The 11,182-nt window shown below is 35.2% G+C and overlaps 1 protein-coding gene across 2 annotated transcripts in view; it reads right to left on the bottom strand.

The window, feature by feature from the left end:
• Positions 1–2,277: 2,277 nt before the first annotated feature.
• Positions 2,278–11,182, bottom strand: part of LOC149823309 (E3 ubiquitin-protein ligase PRT6-like) — a 133,201-nt gene continuing 124,296 nt past the window's right edge. Inside the window, exon 19 of one of the 2 annotated variants that reach the window (XM_090018775.1) lies at positions 2,278–2,721. The gene's annotated coding sequence lies outside the window, so the exon portion shown is untranslated. The remainder of the gene's footprint in view (positions 2,722–11,182) is intronic. The other variant, XM_090018774.1, reaches the window with a different exon arrangement.

Genomic DNA, 11,182 nt, shown 5'->3' with positions numbered 1-11,182 from the left:
CGTTTTGTATATAAAATGTGGTTCCAATTGAGACCCGATATGAACTGCATCTGGTATTGGACACAACAACATACAATTTGACCCAAATCCGAACCTGCATCCAGCTGGGTCTCTGAACATAGACTCCTAAACTCAATTATTTTTTCCCATCAGATTTTCTTTTTCCTGCCTAAATGGATAAGTTTTCTGGATTGATGTGTTCCCAAAGCTTCTTCATACTTGTTTTTCCCCCCAAACTTTTAAATCTGCAAGTCCTCGTGTGATGCATACTGCTTAACCTTAATATATTGCCTGTTAAGTTAATATGCTGCAACTTATCAAATGGATACGTTTTCTGGATAATTCCTGTAAACTTGTGGTAAGGCGAAACTCTGCAAAAACCCAAAATGCTGAAGCCATAAGCATTTTGAGACGTGTCAAGTAACAGCCAGACCCCAATTTGTAAATCCCAAAAAAATAACACGTTTGTCTCATGCTCGAGAAAGAGAAATGGATTTCATGTGACAATATGACTGTAGGATGTTTACCCGAGAAAAGTGAATTACAGTCTCACTATGTTTGTTTCATGTGAGAAACATGAGTGAGACTCACTCGTGTTTGTTTGCAGACCCCTTCATAAGATAGCCCCTCATGAATTCTGCAAACTACCAGAGCGAAATAGGCCTTCTGCAACCCAACAAACAACCCCAAAGAAAAACAGGAGTCTTCTCAACCCCCCCATCATAGGAATGACGGTGGACCTGGGGTAAACGGGCCCCCCACCCCACCTCTCCCTGTTTGAACTGGGGATGAAGGTTAAAATCAAAACCCGTGCAGGGATGGACTTACGCTTTCCCCTGCCCCGCCCCATCCCCGTCTCGCACCCTGTCCCCAATTCTTCTAAAGGATGGCAATGGACTGAGGAAAAATGGAGCCCTGCCCTGCCTCGCCCCCCATTTGAAGCGGGGATGAAGGGCATGAAACGGGGATGAAGTCGGGGGTGGAGGTTAAAATTCAAACCCATGCAGAGATGGAGGTCCGGATTTTGAGATGGGGCAGGGGTGGAAACCTTGTCTCTCACCCTCACCCCCGTCCACTGCCATCCCTACCCCATCACACACACACACACACAGGCCGAAGAACAAGAAGAAACTGTTGATGGTGAGAGTGCTGCATAGCAATGGCTGATGATGGAGAATGGCATACGAGTAAGACACATTCAACTGAGGGAAAAATATTAGTTAAATCTGGATGCAGGTTTCGGGTCAAAATGAGGGGGGAAGGGAAGCAACGGTCAAGGCGAAACAGGCTTCCCTTTGACCATGGGCCCCACTCACGTAGCGTTTGTTTCACCGAGAGGGAAAGCTGCTTCCTGTCGAAACAATATGAAACAAACGGCCCCTAACCAAAAACACAACAAAAGTTTGGGCATTAATCAAAAGGGCGCCTAAGTTTTCAAAATTTTTGAAAACGCACCTAAAAGATATCTTAGTTAATTAAAAAGGCTCAAGAGCTTACTACCATCAAGTTTGCTAATTAAATGTGGAAGTTATGACACCTAGAAAAAAGAGTGGTCGTTGAAAGGTTAACAAGTAAATGAACTCTAAATTCATCTTGGGTTAGTGATAACCTAGGTTAAATAGATGAAAGTTTGTTTTTGATTAACGGTGCACAAATTTAGGTGCCTTTTAAAATCTTCCAAAATTTGGATGCAATTTTCATTAGTTCCCAAACTAACTTTAGGTGTGTTTTTGAAAATTTCTCAGAGAAAAAAGAAAGAAAAAATGGTTCTCAAACAAAGCAAGTTAGAAGCACTCCCACAGCATAAACATCTCACTTTTTTCGCTGCCGTTAAAAAGTAAATTAATGACGGCCAAGCTTGAAACAAGTAAACAAGGGAATCATTCTATACGTTCAAAACGGCTACAACAAGGTACTCTCGACATTGTTCTCCCTCCCTCGTTTGAATCTCAAAATCTTATATTTTCATGTTCCAAATGAAAAGAAAAATCACAGACACGGCTAAAGCCTAAAGGACATTAATAATTGTATACAAGGTACATGATAGGAGAGTAAATTGAAGTATCATTGTGACATTGCTTTCAGATGGTTATCTTTAAAATGCAGAAAATTATTATAAAAAGAAAAACTCTAGGAGAAAACAAAAATTGCCTTTTTTCCTCCCTAGGAGTACATTACCACATCTATAAATTTCATTGCGATCATGGGATATAGATCTGAAGATGCAGGTCACATAGCAGAGGGCAACAAGCAGAATATGAAACAAAAGTACAACTGACGCAATTGTATATACCATAACATACATAAATTTACAACAGAAAAAACCTATATAAGATGCCAAAATTTACATACATACAGCATAAATACCATGTATTGTCACATCTAAGCAAGGCCGACCTTACGAATTCAATTTCTCCATTCCTTTCTACTTGAAGCAAAAGCACAAGTGGTGACACTCTTTAGAAAAATTTACATCAAATTTTTCACCAGACAACTGTACAACACCGCGATGCTTTTACGCTGACAGCCTTTCCTTTATCGAAGACCTGAAAGCTGCCAGCATATTCTACTCATTGCAGGAGCGACATGCTCATATGAACCATAACAAGCACGCCAGAATGGGCAAAAAAATGCTGCCATGGAAAAGAAGCACACTATTATCTTCCAAATGACAGACGCAGTTGGACTACTTCAACCATCTCTGCTCTGGTTTATAGTACACTATAAAGAAAAACAACAGTTCAGTAGCTAGATCTGACAGCATGTCCATTGCATGCTTGCACAAACATACTGATGGATTATCATATAAACAATTAATTAACTGGAAGAATAAAAAAGCAAGCACAAACAACACAATGATCACAGCAAAAAAGCAAGGCTATATTGTGTATCATAAAGCTGTCCTGCATTACTTTCAGTCTGCTCAATCATAAAAATTGCACTAGAATTCGGCAGTTAATTGAACAGATCAATCCCATGGCCAGAGCTGGCAATAACATACTTTATCAGGTTCCCTATTTTGGGTATCTACAACCCATGATGGGAACATTTCAGCATGACCAGAAAATGTGCATGTTTAAGGAAAGATTGTATTGTTAGGTATATTTGCTTTAGACAAATTATACGAGAATCAAACCCAAATACAGGTAATAAAGATGGAACTCAATATGTTCCCTACAAAATCTAATATTATGGAAAGCCACACACACACACAAAGGTGGATGGATGAAGTTAATCAGAGTGACAGATCGCCACTTGGTTGGTTGCAAAAATCGGAGAAAAGTGGAAACTATCAGTTACTTTTTTAATCAAAGTAGCGATGACCTGGGTACTACGAAATCTAGGGGGAACAAAACTCCATATACAGCTGTTTTAGCTCGGGACATTCTTCTAGCAACTAGCTTCTCCATTTGGTTCTCCAAGTAACAACGAATTGAGTACTACAAAATCTAGGGGGAGCAAAACTTCGTATACAGCTGTGTTACCTTGTGACACTTCCAGCAACTAGCTTCTCCATTTGGTTGCTTGCCTGGTAAGCAAGCTACTTCCACATTGGTCAACCTTATCCCAAAAGAAGAGGCCAGGATGGTTGGGGAGGTCCTCCCTACTTCAATGGATAAATGTCACCACAGCAGCATCTCGGCACTTCGCTTACTGACACAAGTCGGGAAGCAAGTGAGCACTCTCTCTCTCTCTCTCTCTCTCTATATATATATATATATATATATATATATATATATATATATATATATCATGTTAAAGTGAAAAAAATCTCTGACAATGTTTTTTCTTTTTTGAGAAACCGAGTCATGTTAAATGCTAGAATTTTTAATTTTTATGATTCTTAATTCAAGAAAATCTCCAAGTCTATGTAAGATCTTTTCCCAATAAAAGCAACTTATTTTTTAATTCTCCTAAGAAAACCCTCACCGATGTTAATGCAATATTGGCATCGTCGACTTCGTATGTTAGGGTAGAATTTGCAGATAGCCCTATAACAAAAAATCACAAAAAAAAAATGAAATACCAATCTTTTGTTTTAACTACATATATAAAGCAGGTGTAGTACTTGTAGATGTTAACAAGTTCGCCAAAAAAATTTATTCACCCCCGGCAGGAAAGACTGTTGGCAGTGACATTTTTGTAATCATAAAGCATATAATAATTTGTAAGTCATTTTTTAATAGAGTGAAGATCAGATTCCGACAAGACCACCACTTCTCTAAAAGCATAGGGCTTTGCCCAGGGTTACCGGAAACTCTACTTACATGTGAGAAACTTGTTTCTTGGGAAACCAGAAACCTAGAGTTTTTGAAACTTGCAGAAAACTTCTGAAAATGCATGACAAACCCGTTTCCCATCAACTGATAAACCAGTTTCACATCACATGGGAAACCTACTTTATATGGGAAACTCGTTTCCCTTATTTAGGAAACATGTTTGCCATAAGTATCTCGCATGTTCCTTTAAATAAGAATTTTATTTTTCAAATAAAAAGTTGAAATACACGTGTTATTAATCTTAATTATTTATTGAAAAAACTAAATTTTGTACACATTTAAGAACATAATCTATAGGATGAAATTGAGAAATTTCAAAATTTAATATAACTGTTGAAATATTTGTATGTGTATATATACTTATGTTTATATACATATATTTACATATATTTTTTTTGTCTTGTAATAGTTAAATGCCCTATAGGGGCATTTCTGTCTTTTCACATGTAAATAAATATGGTTTATTAAAGCAGTAATTTTTTCCTTTAATAATTTTCCTTTTTTATTTTTATATACATGTGATTAGGGAGACCAAATGAGGGCTCTATGGTCTTTTCAGACCATAGAGTCGTTGGGGACTCCCAATGGTCACAAATGTGACCGTTGGAAGCTCCCAAGGGCATCCCTCTCTCTTGTCTTGGTTGTGTATAAATGAGGGTCTTCTCCCCCTATTCTTCTCATGCTTTTCCAAACATATATTCAATAAAGAATATAATTTTTACTTGTTTGTATTGCCCTTTGTTGGTTCTTTGTATTGTCTCCTGCATTTGTGCTTATATTGTGCCTCATGCCTTTGTATTGTCCACTATTGGACTTGTCCATGCTTTTGCACTTGGTTCCTACAATCCTGCATACTTCATTACATGGTATCAGAGATATAGTGCTCCTGGTCCTTCACGATTCGTGGGTTGGTGGTGCTTGCGGAACTCAAGGTGAAGGAGCGTTTTCGTATTTTTCCATATTTTATCTTCCTTCTATCAAGTCAAAATGGAGAATGAACAAAAAATAGATCTCTCCTTCAAATTAAATCGTTCCTGCCAGTGTTATTAAAAATGCGCCTCAAGGCACAAAAAGTGTGCCCCGCCTCAAGGCGCACGTACAAAGCGCAAAAGCCCCGAGGCGTGCGCCTCATACGCCTTGAGGCACACGCCTCGAGGCGAGGCACGCTTCACGCTGAAGCGTACATGCCTTAAGTTTCCGTGGTCAAATGAGGGTCAAAGCCCTCATTTGACCACAAAAGAGGGTTTCGGCTAGGTTAAAAAGCAATTTAAACTTAGTTCCTTTTAAAATATGTATCGATATTTGTAATCTCATATATATATATATATATATATATATATATATAGATTTTGGTTTGTCCTATGATATGATCTTAACAAACACTTGTTTAGGAAGAGGGAGTCTTACCTAGTAACATTTAAAAGTGGGGTTAATACGAGTCAGATATATTTTTTCCTACTTAGAAAGAGAGATAGAGGTTGTTGCATCGATTGTAAGGTTATACCGGGAGAAAGTGTAGCTACACAACATAAAGTCTTAATTTTAAATCTTAGAATTAGACAATGCCGCAAAAGGGATAGACATAGGATAGATCCAAGAATTAAGTGGTGGGCACTGAAATGATCTAAACAAGGAATGTTTGTAGAGCAGGTAGTTAAGGAAGTTGATTGGTGTCTCGAGGAGGATTCAGAATCAATGTGGAATAAGATAGCGGGTGACATGAGAAAGATGGCTAAGGAGGTATTGGGTGAGTCTAAAGGAGGTGCACCGCTAGGTAAGGATACATCACGGTGGAACGAGGATGTCAAAATATCTATTAAGGTTAAAAGAGAGTGTTATAGAAATCTAAATAAGAGTCGTGATAATGAGAATTTGGAGAAGTATATGATAGCAAAGAAGAAAGCTAAAAAAAATAGTTCGGAACGCGAGGGATAAGGTATATAAGGAGGTTTATGTAAAGAAATGGCTTTGAAAACAATAGGTTCAATAATGAACCAACACACATGCACATGAAGTGCGAATATACTCATTAAAGGGAACAACACAAGCACATAATGTGCTAACACGTAAACCCACAAAAGGGGCAAAATGCCTATAAGGCATAAGTTGATATCATTGAAGAAAATAAGGGTGTAACACCCATTACATGGAGCAAAAGCTCCTCCAACTCTTAAGAGAAACAAAGGGGAAATCCCCTATTTATAAGCACAAAAAGGGACCACCTTGGGGGCTCCCAAAGGAGACGTTGGAGAGCCCCCAACGGTCACATTTGTGACCATTGGGGGCTCCCAATGTCTCTATTGGGAGGCCCCCAATATGGTACGAAAATAAAAATAAAAATAAAAAATCAGAAAATAAAATACATATTACAATGCATATTCTAATTGGAATATGCGTAAAATGACAAATTACAAGAATACCCTTGAGGGTATTTTAGGAAGAGAAAATATATATATTTATATATATATATATATAAATAGAGATACGTATACACATATATGTATACGTATCTTTATATATAAATATATATATATATATATATATACATTTAAGGATTATATTACAACATACATATATGTGTACGAGTAGACATATTTTAACACCCCCCCTCAATCTTTGCGGGGAAACGAAAAGATTGAAACAAGTCGCAAGACTCCAGGAGGCTTTGGTAAGGATGCAATTGAAACTTGAAAATGCCTTCCAATTGCCTTCTGATGGTGAACACATTTCCCAATCCATCCAGGGTACTTCTCTTTATCCTATCTCCAAGATCCTATGGGATAACAACAAAGAACAAATAAAAAATATCTTTGCACTTTACTCAAATGGAACATTCCTAATAAGGTGCAAAATTATAACTTATGCATAGAAATTTGAAGCACATGATAGGATAATTACTTTAGCATGAAAAGAAAATTTAGAAAACCAAAGTTTCAAAATCACATATCATGTTAAAGAGTGAGCGGAAACAAAATACAATAATGCATAATGCATTCATAAGGTCCAACATTGGACAAACACAACCCCATAATGGGAACTAACAAAAAGGTCCACTAAAGGGCACCACCATAAGCCTACGAAGAGGCATAAGCTACATATGCTTTATTGAATGAGGGCCTAAAAGGCCATAATGAGCATATGCATATACTATCATAAAATGAATTAACACTTAAAGAAATCATTAATGAACATGCTCCAAACATACTTTAGTAAAAAATGAACACAAGAGTTCCAAAGGTTTTAAAAGAACACGGACACAAATGTCCAAAAGCATGACGAATATGAACTTCAATAAGAGAGGCTTTATAAAGGTGCATAGATCAACAATAGAGTTTTTCACATATTTAGGGAGAAGTTCTATGTCAACCAAATGTCATAACTAAGAAGCAAGATTTGACTAAGTATATTAAAACATCCACCCAAGATTTAAGAATGAATATCATTTGAGACAAAAAGACTCATTTTGCATATCAAATACAAAAGTGGCCGAAAAAATTGTAAGCACTTAATATATAGATTAAATGCTAAAATATCAATTTGATTTAAAAATATATCATAGATATGATTCACTTGTATCTAAAAACCCAAGTTATGAATGAAATTTTGCAATTTTCAATAGTAGTTTATCCACTATAAGCAACTACCTCATTAGTCCTCCAAAACCTACAAATCAAGTGTATAAGCTAGTAGAACAAAAACATAACCATAATGTCATTAAAGGCCAAAAGACACACACAAAGGTATGTAAAAATACTTTTTGTCTACATGTAATAATACTTGAAATGAGTGTATCAACGACAAGAACAAGAGAATACACGCCAACATGGACCAAAAGCATCTCTTGTCTACGTAAAAAGACACTAAAAAACAAGTATGTTCAGCTACTAGAACAAGAGTATCAAGCCAACCATGGGCTAAAACACAATACATCTCTTGTCTACATAAAATGTCACTTGAAATGAGTGAAAGAAGCCAACCATGGGCATACATTGCAGCGACTAGAACAAGGACACAAATGCCAACATGGACTAAGATCACACACCATGGTATGAATCAACGTGCCTTGCCTACGTATAATAACACTCAATACAAGTGTGTTTAGCTACTAGACCAAGAGAAACAAAGCCAACAAAGGGCTACCAACACAAAGGTGTAATAAAATTCTTGTCTACATATGATGACACTTAGATAAGAGTTATAAAAGGAAAAGACTTTTGAGGAAATCAAAACTTGTAATGACAAACATATATATAAATAAAACCTTGAATCAATAGAACAATATTCTTCAAAAAGAATACCCATAAAAATAACATTTTGGAATAAACTATGTAAAAGTATCTTCAACAAGATACTACAATCGATAGAACAATATTCTTGAGAATAAATGTGTGAACATACGCACACCAAGAACATATGGAACACTTGTGCACAAAAACACGAAATCACAAATGTGCAAATACACTCATAATTTTCATAAACAATAAAATGTTGGGCAATAATCCCTAAAACCTTGATTTTAATATACCTTAAAATATTTAAGGTTTCAAACATCATATATCCATCATATTTATATATAAATAAGAGCATCCATAAGATCAATGGTCAAAATCAAACGAGTGACACACTCATAATTAGAGATCATATACTAAATCATTCTAGAGTCCCAAGGTGCCCATAACTCACCTCAATCACCATCTATAATATGGCAAGTGGACAATCTAAAATGACATAACACAAGGTGCCCATAACTCACCTCAACAACTATCTCTAATATAACAATAAGGCCATAAAAAAAAGATTTGATGCATCATATAACATGTGATGGATAGAAGATAAAATGCCATAAAAAGGCAATGAACTCTTAGGGAAAACATTTTCCAAATGATTTTACAAAGAAGGCCGATTCAAAGGTCCAACATAATTAATCACAACAATATGTCATATAACAATAATGTTGTATATATACGAAATTATGTTCAATCATGATCATTATAAAAAGACTTAATAAACACAACATGAAATATTTAAGCTATGTCATGTGTGAAAAAGGATTTGGAATAATCCAAGAAACAAATCAAGCCTTTATAATTTGCAATTATATTTATACCAAGATGCAAAATGGCAATAATCTTAAATGTGCACATTTAGGACAACATGTACTAAGATATTACGGAAGCATTTATAATGATAAAAGAAACAATCTTATAAGTCTATTAAGGGACAAAAACAAACACAAAACCTAAAGAAGGCAATAAAAACATCTCTTTATTGAAAAGAGAGTATCATGTGAAAATGTCTATGAATAGACAATACGCATACAAACATAAATATTTTGTAAAAGAAGTGTACGAGGACACTCACAATCACTTGAACAAAGTATGCAAAAAGCGTAATAAAGGCAAACATGCAATAATGCATGTATTTCATAAAAGGAACAAATGCTTGAGATTCTCAAGCTTTAATTATGCAATTATATGCTTGATAAATGCAACTTGAGACAAAGAAGACCATATTATGGCCAATGTAGGCATCCTTAGAGATACAATCAAGAGGTTTTGAAACCTTATGTGAAAAACATGTTTAAAAAGTTGCATCACTAGAGGAAAAATCAAAATTAATGAAAATCTTTTATACCAAAGAATGCAATAGATACACTATGCACTCTATAGAGTGTGAGAAGAATTTTAAAAGATCTTTCACAATGGTTCACACAACATATTTATCATAAACAATTTTTCAAAATTCTTTAAATAAACCAAAAACCATTGAGAGACTTTTAGGAGTTCATAAATATTTATCATTAACAAGAGCTACTCAGGGTTCATAAAAAAGTAAACAACAAAGATTTAGATGCAAGAAATTCTCATACAAAAATTATATCAAAATATTTTTTTTCACAAAAAAATGCACTAAAGACCATACACAAGAGTTTTTAAGCAAAGATCATTAATTTAGCAAGAAATCATATATAAAAAGTTAACTTATAGGTTAATCACGAAATTCTTATGGAAGAATCATAAATCTCACATAATTGAAGACAATTTTGAAAAACATAAATTACTATTATATGTGATGAGGAATCGATAAATATATAAACAAGAATTATATATTTGGACAATAAACACGTTTACCAAAATTAAAAAGAGATATTTTAAAATATACGAACACGCGAAAAGAAAATGATTCAACTATCAAAAAACACTAAATGTGCAAGAAAAAATAGATTCATAATGCATAATATGTTAAGAAAAGAGATACATACCGAAAACTTCTAAAAAAAAGAGAGGAACAGTGAATACTTCACCATTTCTTGAGCACCACGTTTTCCGTTGCACCAAGAGACAACCCCATCGTGACCTCGCTCTGATACCATGTAAAGAAATGGCTTTGAAAATAATAGATTCAATAATGAACCAACACACATGCACATGAAGTGCGAATATACCCATTAAAGGGAACAACACAAGCACATAATGTGCTAACACGTAAACCCACAAAAGGGGCAAAATGCCTATAAGGCATAAGTTGATATCATTGAAGAAAATAAGGGTGTAACACCCATTACATGGAGCAAAAGCTCCTCCAACTCTTAAGAGAAACAAAGGGGAAATCCCCTATTTATAAGCACAAAAAGGGACCACCTTGGGGGCTCCCAAAGGAGACGTTGGAGAGCCCCCAACGGTCACGTTTGTGACCGTTGGGGGCTCCCAACGTCTCTATTGGGAGGCCCCCAATATGGTAGGAAAATAAAAATAAAAAAACAAAAAATAAAATAAATATTACAATGCATATTCCAATTGGAATATGCATAAAATGACAAATTACAAGAATACCCTTGAGGGTAATTTAGAAAGAGAAAATATATATATTTATATATATATAAATAGAGATACGTATACATA

The sequence above is a fragment of the Nuphar pumila genome, chromosome 10 (assembly GCF_984573655.1).
Source record: "Nuphar pumila chromosome 10, dmNupPumi1.hap1.1, whole genome shotgun sequence".
Classification (NCBI taxonomy): Eukaryota; Viridiplantae; Streptophyta; class Magnoliopsida; order Nymphaeales; family Nymphaeaceae; genus Nuphar; species Nuphar pumila.
Note: the sequence above shows the minus strand (reverse complement) of the source record. Positions and strands in the feature narration are given on the sequence as shown.